This window comes from Musca autumnalis, unplaced genomic scaffold (assembly GCF_047663935.1).
Source record: "Musca autumnalis isolate F117 unplaced genomic scaffold, ASM4766393v1 scaffold_4, whole genome shotgun sequence".
NCBI classification, from domain to species: domain Eukaryota; kingdom Metazoa; phylum Arthropoda; class Insecta; order Diptera; family Muscidae; genus Musca; species Musca autumnalis.
The window spans coordinates 92,541,337-92,556,000 of record NW_027411977.1 but is presented as its reverse complement, the minus strand read 5'-3'; the positions used below and the strand labels follow the sequence as shown (position 1 = coordinate 92,556,000).

Sequence of the window (14,664 nt, the reverse complement as noted above, 5' to 3'; positions counted from 1 at the left end):
CATCTACCTTTCTTATTGTACCATGCGCTACACCTTAAGCGGGGTACACACGATCAGTTTTGACTGTCAGTTTTGCTCAAATAATCGGTTGCTTGCCAGTGTGGCCGTTCACTTTTGTCAGTCATCACGCAACCACAAAATATTTTGTGGTTGCTGGACGGTTGGACAAATATCGATAATTCCGAAAAATCGACAGTCAAAACTGATCGTGTGTACTAGAGCTGGCAAAAAATCGATGCCACTATCGATAATATCGATTATTATTTAAAAATTCAATATCGATAGATAGTTTTTCCTATCGATATTATCGGAATAAAAACCCCTAACCTGAAATCCATTGAAATAAATAGAAATTTCGCTGCTTTTCGGTTTTTTTCTTTAAAATAAAATGTATTTTTTTATAAAATAAAATCAGTTGTTTATTCTCCTTTACATTTCTGTGAACTAAAAAAAAAAAAAAAACATTGTTCCACAACATCCCATACGGGACAAGGGAGACTTCTCTCATATCAATGAGTGCACCCCGATTCATTTTTAGCTCAATGATATGGGACCTACTGTTTATCGCCGAGTCCGAACGGCGTGTCTTAAGACACCACTTGTGGAGAAGTTTTTCAAGGCTGAAATACTCAGGAAATGTCGCCAACATTACTGAGGGGTATTTTGCCACCGTTGAAAAATGTTTGATGTTGCCTGGTCGGGGAATCGAACCCCCGACCTTCTGCGTGCAAGGCGGGCGTGCACACCATTGCACCACGGTGGCACCCATTTCTGTGAACTACTTTAGCATAATTTCCAGAAAATCATTGACATTTCCGCCATTTTCATCTCCAAATTAATGGCGATGACAACTTTACGATAATATCGATAGCAATCGATATTTTAAAACATATCGAAAATATCTAATGTTGGGAATATCGATGGTTTGCCAGCTCTAGTAAACACCCATTAATGGGTACCTTACACAATATTGGTCTGTTCCAGTACTACACATTTCTACACATTTTTACTCCGATAACCGATTTTTCCTTTATGTTATCGAAAAAAATAGTAAAAATGTGTAGAAATGTGCAGTACTGGAACAAACCATATGTTTTTTATATATGAGTTGTCACTTCTCCCGTACTAAATGTATATGAAAAGTGACAACTCATATGTAAAAAACATATCGGGTAAAGTACCCATAAGCAATGGAATTGACATTTGAAACCCAGTGGTTTTGTTAAATCCGCTTATATATAAACCAAGGTAAATTTATATAAGGTATATGCATGAATTACAACAACTTAAGGCCTGGGTACATAAGCTGCCTCGCCTGGTTGCCTTGCTTTCCTGCTTCATTTCTGACATAACATAAAATAAAAGAATAAAGAAGGCCGAGCCAATTTCGAACTAGGTTGCCCTTTTCTTCTTTATTCTTTTATTTTATGTTATGTCAGAAATGAAGCAGGAAAGGTGGGCAACCAGGCGAGGCAGCTTATGTACCCAGACCTTAACAAATTTACAAAAACAACATTGTTGTTATAGAAAATTAAATGTCAAAGAAAATATTGAATAATATGTTTGGTTTACATTCGGCGTCGTTTCGTGATTTCGAAGGCGTTTCGTGATTTCGCGCGGAATCAAGCAAAATTTATCATGATTTTGCATACAAAAATGAAATCATCTCATTTCGTGATTTCAGCGAAATCAACATCGAAATCACAGTTCACATGATATACAATCCTGTTTTTGCCTAAAAAAGTACCAAAAGTTGCAACACTTTTCACGTGTCAGAATAAACAAGGTAGATGGTCAATTGCTGCAACAAAAAATTTTAATATCAAAATTTGTAAACAATGTAAAAAAATATTAAATTACTTTGTTACAATGCTATTTTTCATTGTGTTCCCGTACTTTTTTAATGGTACTGTTAGAAAAAATGCGAATTGTCAAAAATTGCTTCCCCATACAAATTTCTTAAAAAGTACGGGAACGAAAAAATGGCGGAAATTGCAAAAACTCCAGCAGAGATATCAAAATTAACGTATCAGCTATCGTATTTAAATTCCAATTAATATGCTGCAAGTTTCTACTAGGCCAAAATTTTATGGCAGAAAACAGGAGAAGACGGTGTTATTCGGCGCTATTTTTGTTTAAAGAGAAGTGCAAGTCTTCAAGTCAAGATTTCGGAGTACGGGAACGCATTTTAAGCACTAAACGGGAAAACTGCTGCAAGTAGTAATATTTTGCAAGTTCTGAACACACATTTTATCTATCAAAATTTATTATTATGACGATAAAATAATTTTTTATTTTTTCATTTGTTAGTACTATACAAAATTAATACGGTACATAGAAAATTTTACGATATTTTTTGAAATAAATTGTAATGTTCTATACTGTCGTATGTTTTCTATGACTAATGCTTAGTTTACATTCGTCGTCGTTTCGTGATTTCGAAGGCGTTTCGTGATTTCGCGCGGAATCAAGCTAAATTTATCATGATTTCGCATACAAAAATGAAATCATCTCATTTCGTGATTTCAGCGAAATCAACATCGAAATCACAGAACACATGATATACAACCCTGTTTTTGCCTAAAACAGTACCAAAAGTTGCAACACTTTTCACGTATTACAATAAACAAGGTAGATGGTCAATTGCTGCAACAAAAAATTTTAGTATCAAAATTTGTAAACAATGTGAAAAAAATATTAAATTACTTTGTTACAATGCTATTTTTCATTGTGTTCCCGTACTTTTTTAATGGTAGTATTAGAAGAAAGAGGGAATAGTCAAAAATTGCTTCCCTATACAAATTTCTTAAAAAATACGGGAACGGAAAAATGACGGAAATTGCATAAATGTCAAAATCAACGTATCAGCTATCATATAAGATGCCAATGAAAATACTTGCTGCTAGTTTCTACTAGACCAAAATTGTATGGCGTTATTTTCGTTTAAAGATAAGTGCAAGTCTTGCTACATTTCGGAGTACGGGAACGCATTTTTAGCACTAAACGGGAAAACTACTGCAAGTACTAATATTATGCAGGTTCTGAGCACAACTTTTATCTATCAAAATTTTTTGTTATGATGTCTTAACGATAAAATCATTTTTTTTTTATTTTTTCATTTGTTAGTACTATACACAATTAATACAATATATAGATAATTTTACGATAATTTTCCAAATAAAGTTGTAAAGTTCTATATTTTTATATTTTTGATGATTAATTAAATTTACAACAACTTGTGAAAATTCATGTTCGATCAGCTGCGCATATGCATCTACCTTGATCATATTGATATGTTTGAAATCAACAAAAAATAAGTGTAAACACCGGGGTGTATTTCAGGATTTCGTGAAATCCAGTGGATTTTGGAGCGCTAGTGTAAACTTGGCATAATTCAATTTACAATAACTTGTTTTGAAATTTCATCTTCGATCAGCTGCGCATATGCATCCACCTTGATTATTGTGATATGTTTGAAAGTCCGTGTTTATACAGGGAAAGTTGATGGGAAAGAAAATTAAGTTTATGGGCGAGGGAGTAGAGAGGAATAATGTTTGGTTTACATTCGGCGTCTTTTCGTGATTTCGAAGGCGTTTCGTGATTTCGTGCGGAATCAAGCAAAAATTATCATGATTTCGCATACAAAAATGAAATCATCTCATTTCGTGATTTCAGCGAAATCAACATCGAAATCACAGTACACATGATATACAACCCTGTTTGTGACTGAAAAAGTACCAAAACACTTTTCACGTATCACAATAAACAAGGTAGATGGTCAATTGCTGCAACAAAAAATTTTAGAATCAAAATTTTTAAACAATGTGAAAAAATATTAAATTACTTTGTTACAATGCCATTTTTCATTGCGTTCTCGTATTTTTTTAATGGTAATGTTAGAAAAAAGAGCGAAATGTCTAAAATTGCTTCCCCATACAAATTTCTTAAAAAATACGGGAACGAAAAATGACGGAAATTGCAAAAACTGCAGCAAATCAACGTATCAGCTATCGTATTTAGATGATAATGAACATGTTGCTAGTTTCTACTATTCCAAAATTGTATGGCAGAAAACAGTAGTATAGGGTGTTATTCGGCGCTATTTTTGTTTAAAGAGAAGTGTAAGTCTTGCTAGACTTCGGAGTACGGGAACGGGTTCTATACACAATTAATACGATATATAGATAGTTTTACGATAATTTTCGAAATAAAGTTGTAAAGTTCTATATTGTCGTATATTTTTGATGACTAATTCAATTTGCAACAACTTGTTTTGAAAATTCATGTTCGATCAGCTGCGCGTATGCATCTACCTTGATCATTGTGATATGTATGAAATCAACAAAAAAATAAGTGTAAACACCGGGATGTATTTCAGGATTTCGTGAAATCCAGTGGATTTTAGAGCGCAAGTGTAAACTTGGCATAAGAGGGGGTACACACACCTCTGTAATAGCAAATTCTTTTTTGTTTCGTTTTTCTTCGTATACAACCTGAAGTTGGCTGCAGATTTGTTTTTGCATTCTCTTTCATTTTATTTTCTCTGTCGAGAAACAAACAACAGCGAAGACAATTGAAAAAAACCTTTTGGAGGAAAAACTATTTTTTTTAAGCAAAAACAATTCGAAATAAGTGGAAATATCGAAATTAAAATGCAATTCAAGTAATTAAGTGTTTATCACTCACGTCCATATTTACTTTTCATTACAATTTTGCCTTGGCTTTGTTTTTGAACGGAGCAATGAGAATATGAGTGTGAAGAAGAATAAGAAAAATTATAAAATTTACACAAACATGATTTCCGTGTCTAAACAACAAGAACATTTTAAAAGAAATTGAGAAGAAAAAATTTCTTTCCAGTTTGAATGTCTAAACACGGTCAAATCAACAAAAAAATAAGTGTAAACACCGGTGTGTATTTCAGGATTTCGTGAAATCCAGTGGATTTTAGAGCGCAAGTGTAAACTTGGCAATAGGGTCGTTCTTAAAATTTTCTCAGAAAAACATAAGTACATTTTGAAAATCCTCTAAAATAGATCAAATTTGAATAAAAGTGTAAATATAAAGCATCCAGAGCTGTCGTATGTCCTATTTATTACACGTTTAGGATGAAAATAAGTATTTTATCGTAGCAAATTTGGAAGTTTCAGATTTTATGAGTAGACCCTATTAAATTTTAAAAACCAAATTTACAAAAAAGTAAAAATACAACTGATTGTCACTTCTACATTCTATAAATGTGCCTTGATATAAACGTACAAGTATTTTTATTTGCCTTCGACAAAATCTCACCATATGAATCCTATCATATTCCGTTACGTTCCATTACGTGACGTTACTATTCGTTGTCACTACCATGCCTCTTTATTGCAAGATTAACGCCGTTGTTATGCCGCAAAAGTTGTCTTTCGACGGACTTCGTCATTCACTCAATAGTCAATACTTCGAACTTTCCAACTTTCTGTCATAGAAAAAAATTACAATAAATTTTCGAGAAAACAACGGAAGGACAAAAAAGAAACAAATAGTGCAATTTTTTTTATTTCGGTGAAGATATCAAATATTTTTGTGTTGATTTCTTTATTTTGTAATTGTAAAAAAACCAAAAAAATTGTATTTTTCTCGTCTCAAAAACGTCATTCATTCATTGTTCGTTTATTGCTTTGCTGTGTCACAAGTCATCAGTGTGAAGAAAAGAAAAAATACAGCCAAATACAAATTTAAAACCGGAGAAACAAATTAGAAAACAAGGAATAAAAGGCGATTGTATGAAGAAAGTAAAACAAATTCGATTACCAAATAATAAAACTTCGCGTGGGCTCGCCATATTTCAAGTGTGAACATCGTTGTCAAACATATTGTGGTGGCCTCACTCCTAAAGAAAGAATATACCACAAACATCAAGTACCCGTTCAATTTTCACCATTTCCAAATTGTTTGGTCTTGTACGCGTACTATTTTTGTTAAGTGTTTGTAATCCACTGACTCCTTACCTCCCAACTCCAGCCAGCCAGTCTGTCGATCGTTCCAGCACTGCAAAACTCACACAGCTGGTCAGGGAAGAACAGCTTGTAAGTGACACTAATATTCATTGTACACTCACTTCACCTAGTGCGTGTGTGTTTGAGCGTTTGTCTCATTACGTTCGATTACCGTCACCATCATTATCATCAACGTCGTTTGGCTGGTCGCTATTCCATTACATTATTATTCCTCTTCTTATTTATTTTGTTTTCTCCTTGCTGTTGCACATTCCCCGTTGGATTTGGTTGATTGGGTTCATCAGTCGGCCAGAAACATACATTACAAAGTAAAACAGAAACCAAAAGACGAAATTCCACAAACGAGTGTAACGCCCGTCTATTTTTTATAATTTTGTTTTCATTATAATTTGTTGCTGTCTCTTGTTTGCTGCATACAGGTGAGTCCAAGAAAAACAAATATTGAACATGTTGTTAATTTAATAATTGTTCTCCTCTTTTATAGTTTTTTGTTGGTTTTTGCATTTAATAATTTTTTCCTAATGTATTTTGTGTGTATGTGGTTTTGTATTGTGTGTTGTCTAAGATATGTTTATAGTTTTTTTGAGGAAAATGTCAATCAACCACCCACCCACCCTTTGGTGCTGCTGTTGTGCCTGCTGCATCAGTTGACACAAACGAAGGTGGTTTTTTGTTTGGGTTTTCTTTAGGTTTGTTTTGTATATGTCTTTATTTTCGTTTTCGTCTTATGCCTTCTTCTCTTTTTGTTTTGTTTTACCATCTGCCTCTACGCCTACCTCCCCCCTCGGTCGCCAATATTACTTTGTTTATAAATTTAAAACCGGAAATATGTGGATTTTTTCTTATTGCTATTTTTGTGTACCGAATGCTCTTGAACGTTTTCAAATTGCCTTTCATTGATAGTTTAGCTAAATAGAAAGTAGTAGTTGTCCACTATATTGAGCAATTTATTTTGCTATTTATTGCCGCAATCTCAAAATGATGACAAGTTCTTCACACTGTTGATTGGAGATAGTTGTAAACTTTTTTTTGTTTAAATATGTATTCATAATTTATGCCTTATACAGCAAGATGAATTTGCTGTCTGCTTGATAGGCTTCCTGATCTATAGGATCTCTTTTGTAACGTTGGGTGGGGTGTCTAATCCACCATATGGAGATTAGAATGTCTCTCACGGTAGCACTCTAGCAAGTACTGCAACGAGAACATGCCATTGCGCTGCTGTACTGGAAGAATCTTTGTCTCCTCATGTAGATGTAGAGATGGAAAGTGGGTAAATACCCAATGGGTAAATACCCGGTAAATTGTGTAAATACCCATTGGTGGTATTTATTTGGGTATTACTATATTGAATCGCCAATACAACATCACACAAATAAATACTCGGGTATTTACCTATTAAACCACTTGCTTAAAGTATTGTAAAACTATCCATTTTGAAATTATTTCACAACCTAAACCCAGGAATTAGGTTTAAGATGTTGTATTGGCGATTCAATATAGTAAATACCCAAATAAATACCCGGTAAATACCATCTGTATGTAGATGGAACATTGAATACATTTTGGGGTCCCTGTTGATGTTTTCTGACAGGTTTTAACATTCTTCCATCGCGTTGCGCTTGTACTCGCGGACCTCACTGGCGCCGCATTGCATACCACAGACTGACTTATCGCGTTATATGTGGTCAACTAGATTTATTTGTCTGCACCCCAATAGCTGCCGGCTATGGACTTGAGAACCTTGTTTCAGATAGCTGTGTCATGCAGATTTATTGGCGGTTATTTGAAAATTCCTCGCGTGCAAAAAATTTGTCAAATTGGAGTTCAGCCTATCAAAATGACATCAGAGAAGGTACCTGACGACAAGATCGTACAATCATCCCCATACGTTACAATTTCAATGCCATCTGGAGGGGGTGGATACAGAAAAGTTGAAGGTTAAACAGTTTCGGAGATTTAAACCCACCCTAAGGAAATCCCTATTTCAAACTACGTGTCTTGGACATCTTGTTCCTAAATTCCACGTACTACTGGCGTCCACATATATAATTGATTATCCAACGTTTCAATCTTCAATCTACTCAATATCCTCAAACAGCTTAGAGTGCTTGACAACATCGAAGGCTTTTGATAAGCCGAGCGCCAATATCACTGTCCAATCGAACAACTTGTTCTGATTGAGTCCTCGACTAATATGTGTGGAGATGGGCGCGCAGCGCTGTTGTGAGTAAAGTCTCAAGGGTCTCAACGGTCTGTACGATTCACCTCTGGTGGCATCCTTGGCTTCAGAAGTGGAACCACCCTGTCCATTTTCCAGGTTGCGAAGTTTGGTGCGATACTCGATTCCCGACTTAAACAGCTGTCTCAGCATGACCATGGAGATTCCATCAGAGCCCAATACTTTGCATGATTTAGTGTTCCTGAGGACATTCGCAACATCACGCATTGTGAATTGTGATGGTTTCTCTCCGGCAGGAAAAGATCTAATGTAGTACTCATCTTGTGCACCTCGTCGGATCAGCCAGCGAGCGTAACGCCGCCAAAGCGACTGAGGTCCTATCTTCCTTCTTTCCTGAGTTTGAGAGTGACTTAACCGTTGCCCACAACTAACTTATTCCGCCTCCAGTGTTGTAAATTTTCAGATGATTCAGTCTGTTGTTCCACTTATGCTCACCGACCTACAGTGTCGGCCAAAACTAAAGCACCGCCTCAGTACATTTTTTCTTCTTCCTTCTTTCCTGAGTTTGAGAGTGACTTAACCGTTGCCCACAACTAACTTATTCCGGCTCCAGTGTTGTAAATTTTCTGATGATTCAGTCTGTAGGTTCCACTTATGCTCACCGACCTACAGTGTCGGCCAAAATTAAAGCACCGCCTCAGTACATTTTTTTATATGCTGTTTATATTAGAGCTTTTTGCAGGGTTAACCTTCTTTATAAGGATTTGTTTGAAATATAAGCAATGGGATTGACATTTAAAACCCAGTCGGTTTGTTAAATCCGGTTATATATAAACGGGGTATTAAAATGAATATTTTTAAGAAAACAAGTTATATATTTATTTTTTTTTCTTTTTATTTATTTATACACAAAAATAAGGAATTCAGAATTTAATAAACAAAAGTTAAAATTCAAAAACCTTTTAGGTCGCAAATATAAGCGGACAAAACTAAAGCCCCCCAATGTTAAGTACAACAAAGACTATTAAAATCGATAATTCGTTGCGTATCCTCTATTCTGGGTGACACAAGCACATCTTGTAGGCATAGAGGATATTAAATTATTAATTATTGTAGGCGATATTGATTCCTAGGCTACTTTTGCGTCTTCAAATAAGTTTTCTTTGGTTTTGCGAGTTTTTTGGTTGATTTTTGAGTTAACGATCACCCATGAGCCCCAATCGAGAGCTAAGAACTTATGCCGAATTGTTTTGTAATCACTCCTTAACCACTTTCGGTCCATTTGGCTTATCTTCCTGGAATGTTCATCTAAGTGGCATCTCTTCTTCAGCATAAGGCAACATCACGCTTAATACTTACGATACTTGAAACGATCCATACTTCCATTAATTTTATAAATTGGTCCAATCTCTTGCCCCCAGAAAAAAAAAATCCCAGACCAATATGTTCCGCCCCCACAGATGGGCGTTGCCCATCACGCCTTTTGCCATCGGAATCCTTTAAATTAAACATAGATTCATAGCAAAGCAGCTCAGTCTTCATTTTTGACACTCCAGTTCAGACCCATTTGAATAACCATTTGGCGAATTCCAGTCTGGCTCTTTAAATTGTTGTCTATAGGAATGTTTTATTTTGGTGGTCGTCGACTGAATAAACCGGCGTCTACCGTTCTTCTGTGAATCGTTCTTTTGCTAATTTTTAAAGCTAAGCGATTTTGTATTTGACAATAAGATGCTGTAGCATCATTTTTGGATGAATATGAACAATATCGGCTAATGTTTTGGTATGGCCCTCTTAAAACGGTACCTTCCGATCTTCGGTATTTTGAGTATTTAAACCACATTTTCCTACTAAATTAGTTGTAATTTGGTACTTAGGGTTCCTAGGGGTCCTAGTTTTGTCCGGTTATATTTGCGACCTATAATGTTTTTTTAATTTTAACTTTTGTTTACTAAATTCTGAATTCCATATTTTTGTGTGTTTCCAATAATGAAAATATAAATAAATAAAAAGTAAAATAAAAAACAAAATTCATAACATTGTTTTCTTAAAATGTATCGTTTTAAAATAATGTACGGAGGGGGTGCTTTAGTTTTGACCGACACTGTATCTCGACGAAGCTTATTACACTCATTTGCTAATCCCGTCGCCACTGCTGGGAAATTTGGGTACGGGTATTCGACAAGCAGGTATATGCGAGCGACTGCAGCAGTGATGATGTCTGCTACCCGAACATCAGAAGGGTTGGTCAAATCTCTGAAGCGGTGATTAGTGAACTCTTTGAAACTAGGTCAATTGGCTTTCCCATATGCAAGTGGTAGTTCTGATCGCCGTGTACTTTTGGATGCCAGTTTCTGCACTGCAAGATCCAGTCGATGAAAATTAAGTAGCAAATTGAAGGCCATAGTGCAGTGCTCTTTACGGTACCGGTGATTAGTATTTAGTCTGTTCCTTTACTTTTGAAAATGGTAAAACCGGCAGAAGTAGTAAAAGTTGTAAACTGCTCCCATGTGAATTGTATGGTGGAAAAACGCTTTTCGAGTAAAAAGTGGTAAAACTTGAAGATTCTTGCACGTAAGGTAACAGAGCTATTGATGCCTCTCTTTGAACGTTTAGTTTACAATGATACGATGTCTTGCTCAAAGCATTTCAATGGTAATTGATGATCTATGGTCTCAGTTCCCAGCTCTGGCCAATGGAATTCTTGTAGACCTCGCTTGGCATGTTAATTGATGGCCCAGAATTATGCAGAAAGCCTTGGATTCTAAAGAGAGGATGTTTCTGCTAACTATTATAATGACGTCGTCAGCATATATGATTGTTTTGATGCGTACTTTATAACATTTCTTAAGTATTTCGTTTATCACTAGAAGCCACAGTAGAGTTGATAGGGCATCACCTTGTAGTGTACTGTTCGTGACAGACTTCTGAATTGAACTCTCACTCATGTTTGAGTATTGGAACCACTTAAGCTCATGAGAGAATTATGGATACATTCAAGCCTAACGTTATTGAAGGTTGAAGGTACCTTTTCTGTCATGAAAGAATCCTAACGAGTAGTTTGAGTTTCTCTTGATAAAACTCACGACCTCATTCAGTGCTGTTTCTACCATTGATGTATACATGGTGGGTAGGATTTTTAACAGTATGTATTTGAAAGCTTGGCCCAGATTCTATGGTCCAGCAAACATCCTAAGTTTTTCAATGGAAAGAAAGGAAGATAGACTGATAGGTCTACAGTCTTTTGGAAGAGCAAGACAAGCTCTGAAAATGTGTTCCAGATGTGAGTTCAATGTCTGCGATGCGTTATGCAGCATTGAAGGTATGATACCGTCTGGTCCGGGTTATTTAAAGGCTTTGAAGGTGTTTGTTTATTTTCCGTGCCATTTTTTGGGTTTGCTCCTCCAGGATTAACAATTTATAGTTATTGGTTGAGGATAGTTCGCTATCATCAAGATCGAGTCATACTTTATAATTTGTTTTAAATTATTTTGGCTTGAAATCCCCTAATTTAAGTTGAAACGACAGAAAGAAAAAATTCCCGAGGAAACGAATCGAATTGAGAATAGCCACCATTCTGACTATATTAACCATTCCTCAAACCATAACGAATTTCGTATTTTACTAACAAAAATTACGGCATAAGGAAAAAAACGAACTTTAATGTTCACTTGTGGTATAGCGTATAAATATGCAACATTTGTATAGTGTTAGCTCTGTTATTGTACAATATTGGAATAACTTCTACAAACCTGCCAGTGTAACACATTTTCACTAGAGTAGTAAAAAACATAAACCGGAAATTCTAACTATTACTTTTTTGAATTTATTTTATATGTTTAATACATATGTACGTACATATGTATGTATATCTCGTTTCAATGAAATTATGCTTCCTCAAACTTCCAAATGATTTCTTAAATTAAAAAAATACTAAACAAAAAGTACCAGTACCAGAAATATTTTATTTTTACTTTCAAACAAAATAAAAAACGATTTTTTTGATAAATACTTAGCAATTTTGCTGTTTGCTTTCATTCTGGAACATTTTCTTATTTGCTTATCGCAAAATCCCAAGTGTTGTTAATGTTTACCTACATGTTTATCACATTGTTGACTAAGTTTTTTTATTATTATTCTTCTATTCAATATGAGAGTTTAAAATTCTGTCATTTTGTTGCGTCAATGCTGCCTGCAGTTCTAAAATTGCAGGCAATATAAAGCCCAAATTTACAATTTTCTTTGTCTTCGGCGTTTGTTGACCGCTTTTGTTTTGAAAAGTATTTTGTGACATGCCCAAGCGAAAATTGCTTTGTGTGATGACATAAATTAATAAATTATACAAATGTTATTCCTGCATTTAACGCTGAGAATAAATTCGAATAAGGAAAATAAAATCTAAATAAATCATCATTTCAATTTGCTTTCAGTTTTAAGGGACATTAATTGTGAAAACATTACTTGTTCAGAATAAAATATTTGAAACATTTCTAATTATTTTAATGCAACCAAGATTGATTTTATTCATCAGTGTGTTATTGTTTTATCTGTCTGTCACAAAATTACCGGCCTTTCAAAACTCTGACTTACGACTTTTGCCTTGAGACTTTGTTAAATAGCTGGTCATTGATCTTTAGCAAAATACAGATGTGTGTCATTTAAAAGGGAAATCTACACACATCTAAACATACTTTCTTCGCTTTGAAATTTTTTAACTTTATTAAAGACAATTTCGTCTTCTTCTTCGTCGTTTCTTTGTGTTTTATTCTTAACGTTTTTTTGTTTGTTTTCAGTAATGGTTTTCACAGAAATTGTTTTGAGTTCTCACATGTTTACGTACTTTGTTTAGCAGAGAATAAACTGATTTTATTTTTTTTTTCTTTGATAAGATAAAAATGTTCGTAGGTATTTCTGAGGTTGAGTCATAACATTGCTTATTTTGCACTATTTGTTGTAGTACATAATAGCCAAGTATGTACAAAAAAGTAGTTCACACAGCAATGTTATAAGTGCTGCTGGTGATGGTGGTTAAAAAGCTCGGCAATTGCAAAGGGGGATTTTATTTACGTTCAATTGATAATAGGCAACGACTTATCAATAATCAATAATTGAAGGTAAATTTGAAAAATAACCTTGATTTTTTGAATGGATAAGCTTTTCGAGATATTTCGTATTGGACTTTAATGATCATTGTAAATGAGTTTTAAATAATTGATTCTTAAACTTGAACTTGTTCTTTACTACAAAACATCAAAATTAAAAAAAAAAAAAAAATAGCCAAATTGGAAATTTTAGGCTGTTATACCCTCCTTCCACAAAATGAAGACACAAAGCTCCCATTCCATCATATATAAAATATGGAGCAAGTGAATGACTTGTATCTATGCTTAATTAAATAATCGGGCAATAACAAAGCGATTTGAAATTTGGCTAATCCATCATAGGCCAGATTTTCACTATACATCAACTTTGGAAAAAGATGAAAGATATATTACTTTCACCCTTTTGGGTTTCCATCTCATTATCATGACCTGGTCAACGAAACCATTGTAACGCGATACGTTTTACTATTTTCCTTTCGGGTTTGTCCTATTCTATAAAAGCCACCTACAATGGAAGTTAGTCTAGAATCACTTCATCTCGTCTATAAAGGCTCGCCTCAGCTCATCTATACTCACTATAAAGACTCACATCAGCTCGTATGTAAAGACACTCTTCAGCTCGTCAATAATGACTTTCTTTAGATTGTCTATAAAGACTCACTTCAGATCGTCTATATAGACTCCCTTCTGCTCCTATGTAAAGACTCCCATCAGCTCATCTATAAAGTCTCCCTTCAGCTCCTCTATAAAGACTGCCTTCACCTTGTCTATACGGATTCCCTTCAGCTGGTCTGTAAAGATATTCATTTAAGCAGGTCTATAAATATTCACTTCAGCTCGCATATTAAGACTCTCTTCAGCTCGCCTATAAAGACTCACTTCAGCTCGTCTATAAATACTCACTTCAGCTCGTATCTAAAGACTCACTTCAGCTCGTATCTAAAGACTCACTTCAGCTCGTCTCTAAAGACTCACTTCAGCTCGTCTATAAAGACTCACTGCAGCTCGTTTATAATGACTCACTTCAGCTCGTCTATAATGACTCACTTCAGCTCGTCTATAATGACTCACTTCAGCTCGTTTAAAAGAACTCACTTCAGCCCGTCTATAAAGGCTCACTTCAGCTCGTCTATAATGACTCACTTCAGCTCGTCTATAATGACTCACTTCAGCTCGTCTATAAAGACTCACTTCAGCTCGTCTATAAAGACTCACTTCAGCTCGTCTATAAAGACTCACTTCAGCTCGTCTATAAAGACTCGCTTCAGCTCGTCCATAAAGACTCACTTCAGCTCGTCTATAAATACTCACTTCAGCTCGTATCTAAAGACTCACTTCAGCTCGTATCTAAAGACTCACTTCAGCTCGTCTCTAAAGA

At 35.0% G+C, this 14,664-nt stretch overlaps 1 protein-coding gene across 43 annotated transcripts in view; it reads left to right on the top strand.

Moving 5' to 3' along the window:
• Positions 1 to 5,383: 5,383 nt before the first annotated feature.
• Positions 5,384 to 14,664, top strand: part of lqf (epsin homolog lqf) — a 40,072-nt gene continuing 30,791 nt past the window's right edge. For 24 of the 43 annotated variants that reach the window (XM_073983397.1, XM_073983405.1, XM_073983366.1 and 21 more), the window contains exons 1-2: positions 5,404 to 6,071; positions 6,287 to 6,421. The gene's annotated coding sequence lies outside the window, so the exon portion shown is untranslated. Of the gene's footprint in view, positions 6,072 to 6,123; positions 6,422 to 14,664 lie in introns of those variants that run through there. The other 19 variants (XM_073983401.1, XM_073983376.1, XM_073983391.1 and 16 more) reach the window with 10 other exon arrangements.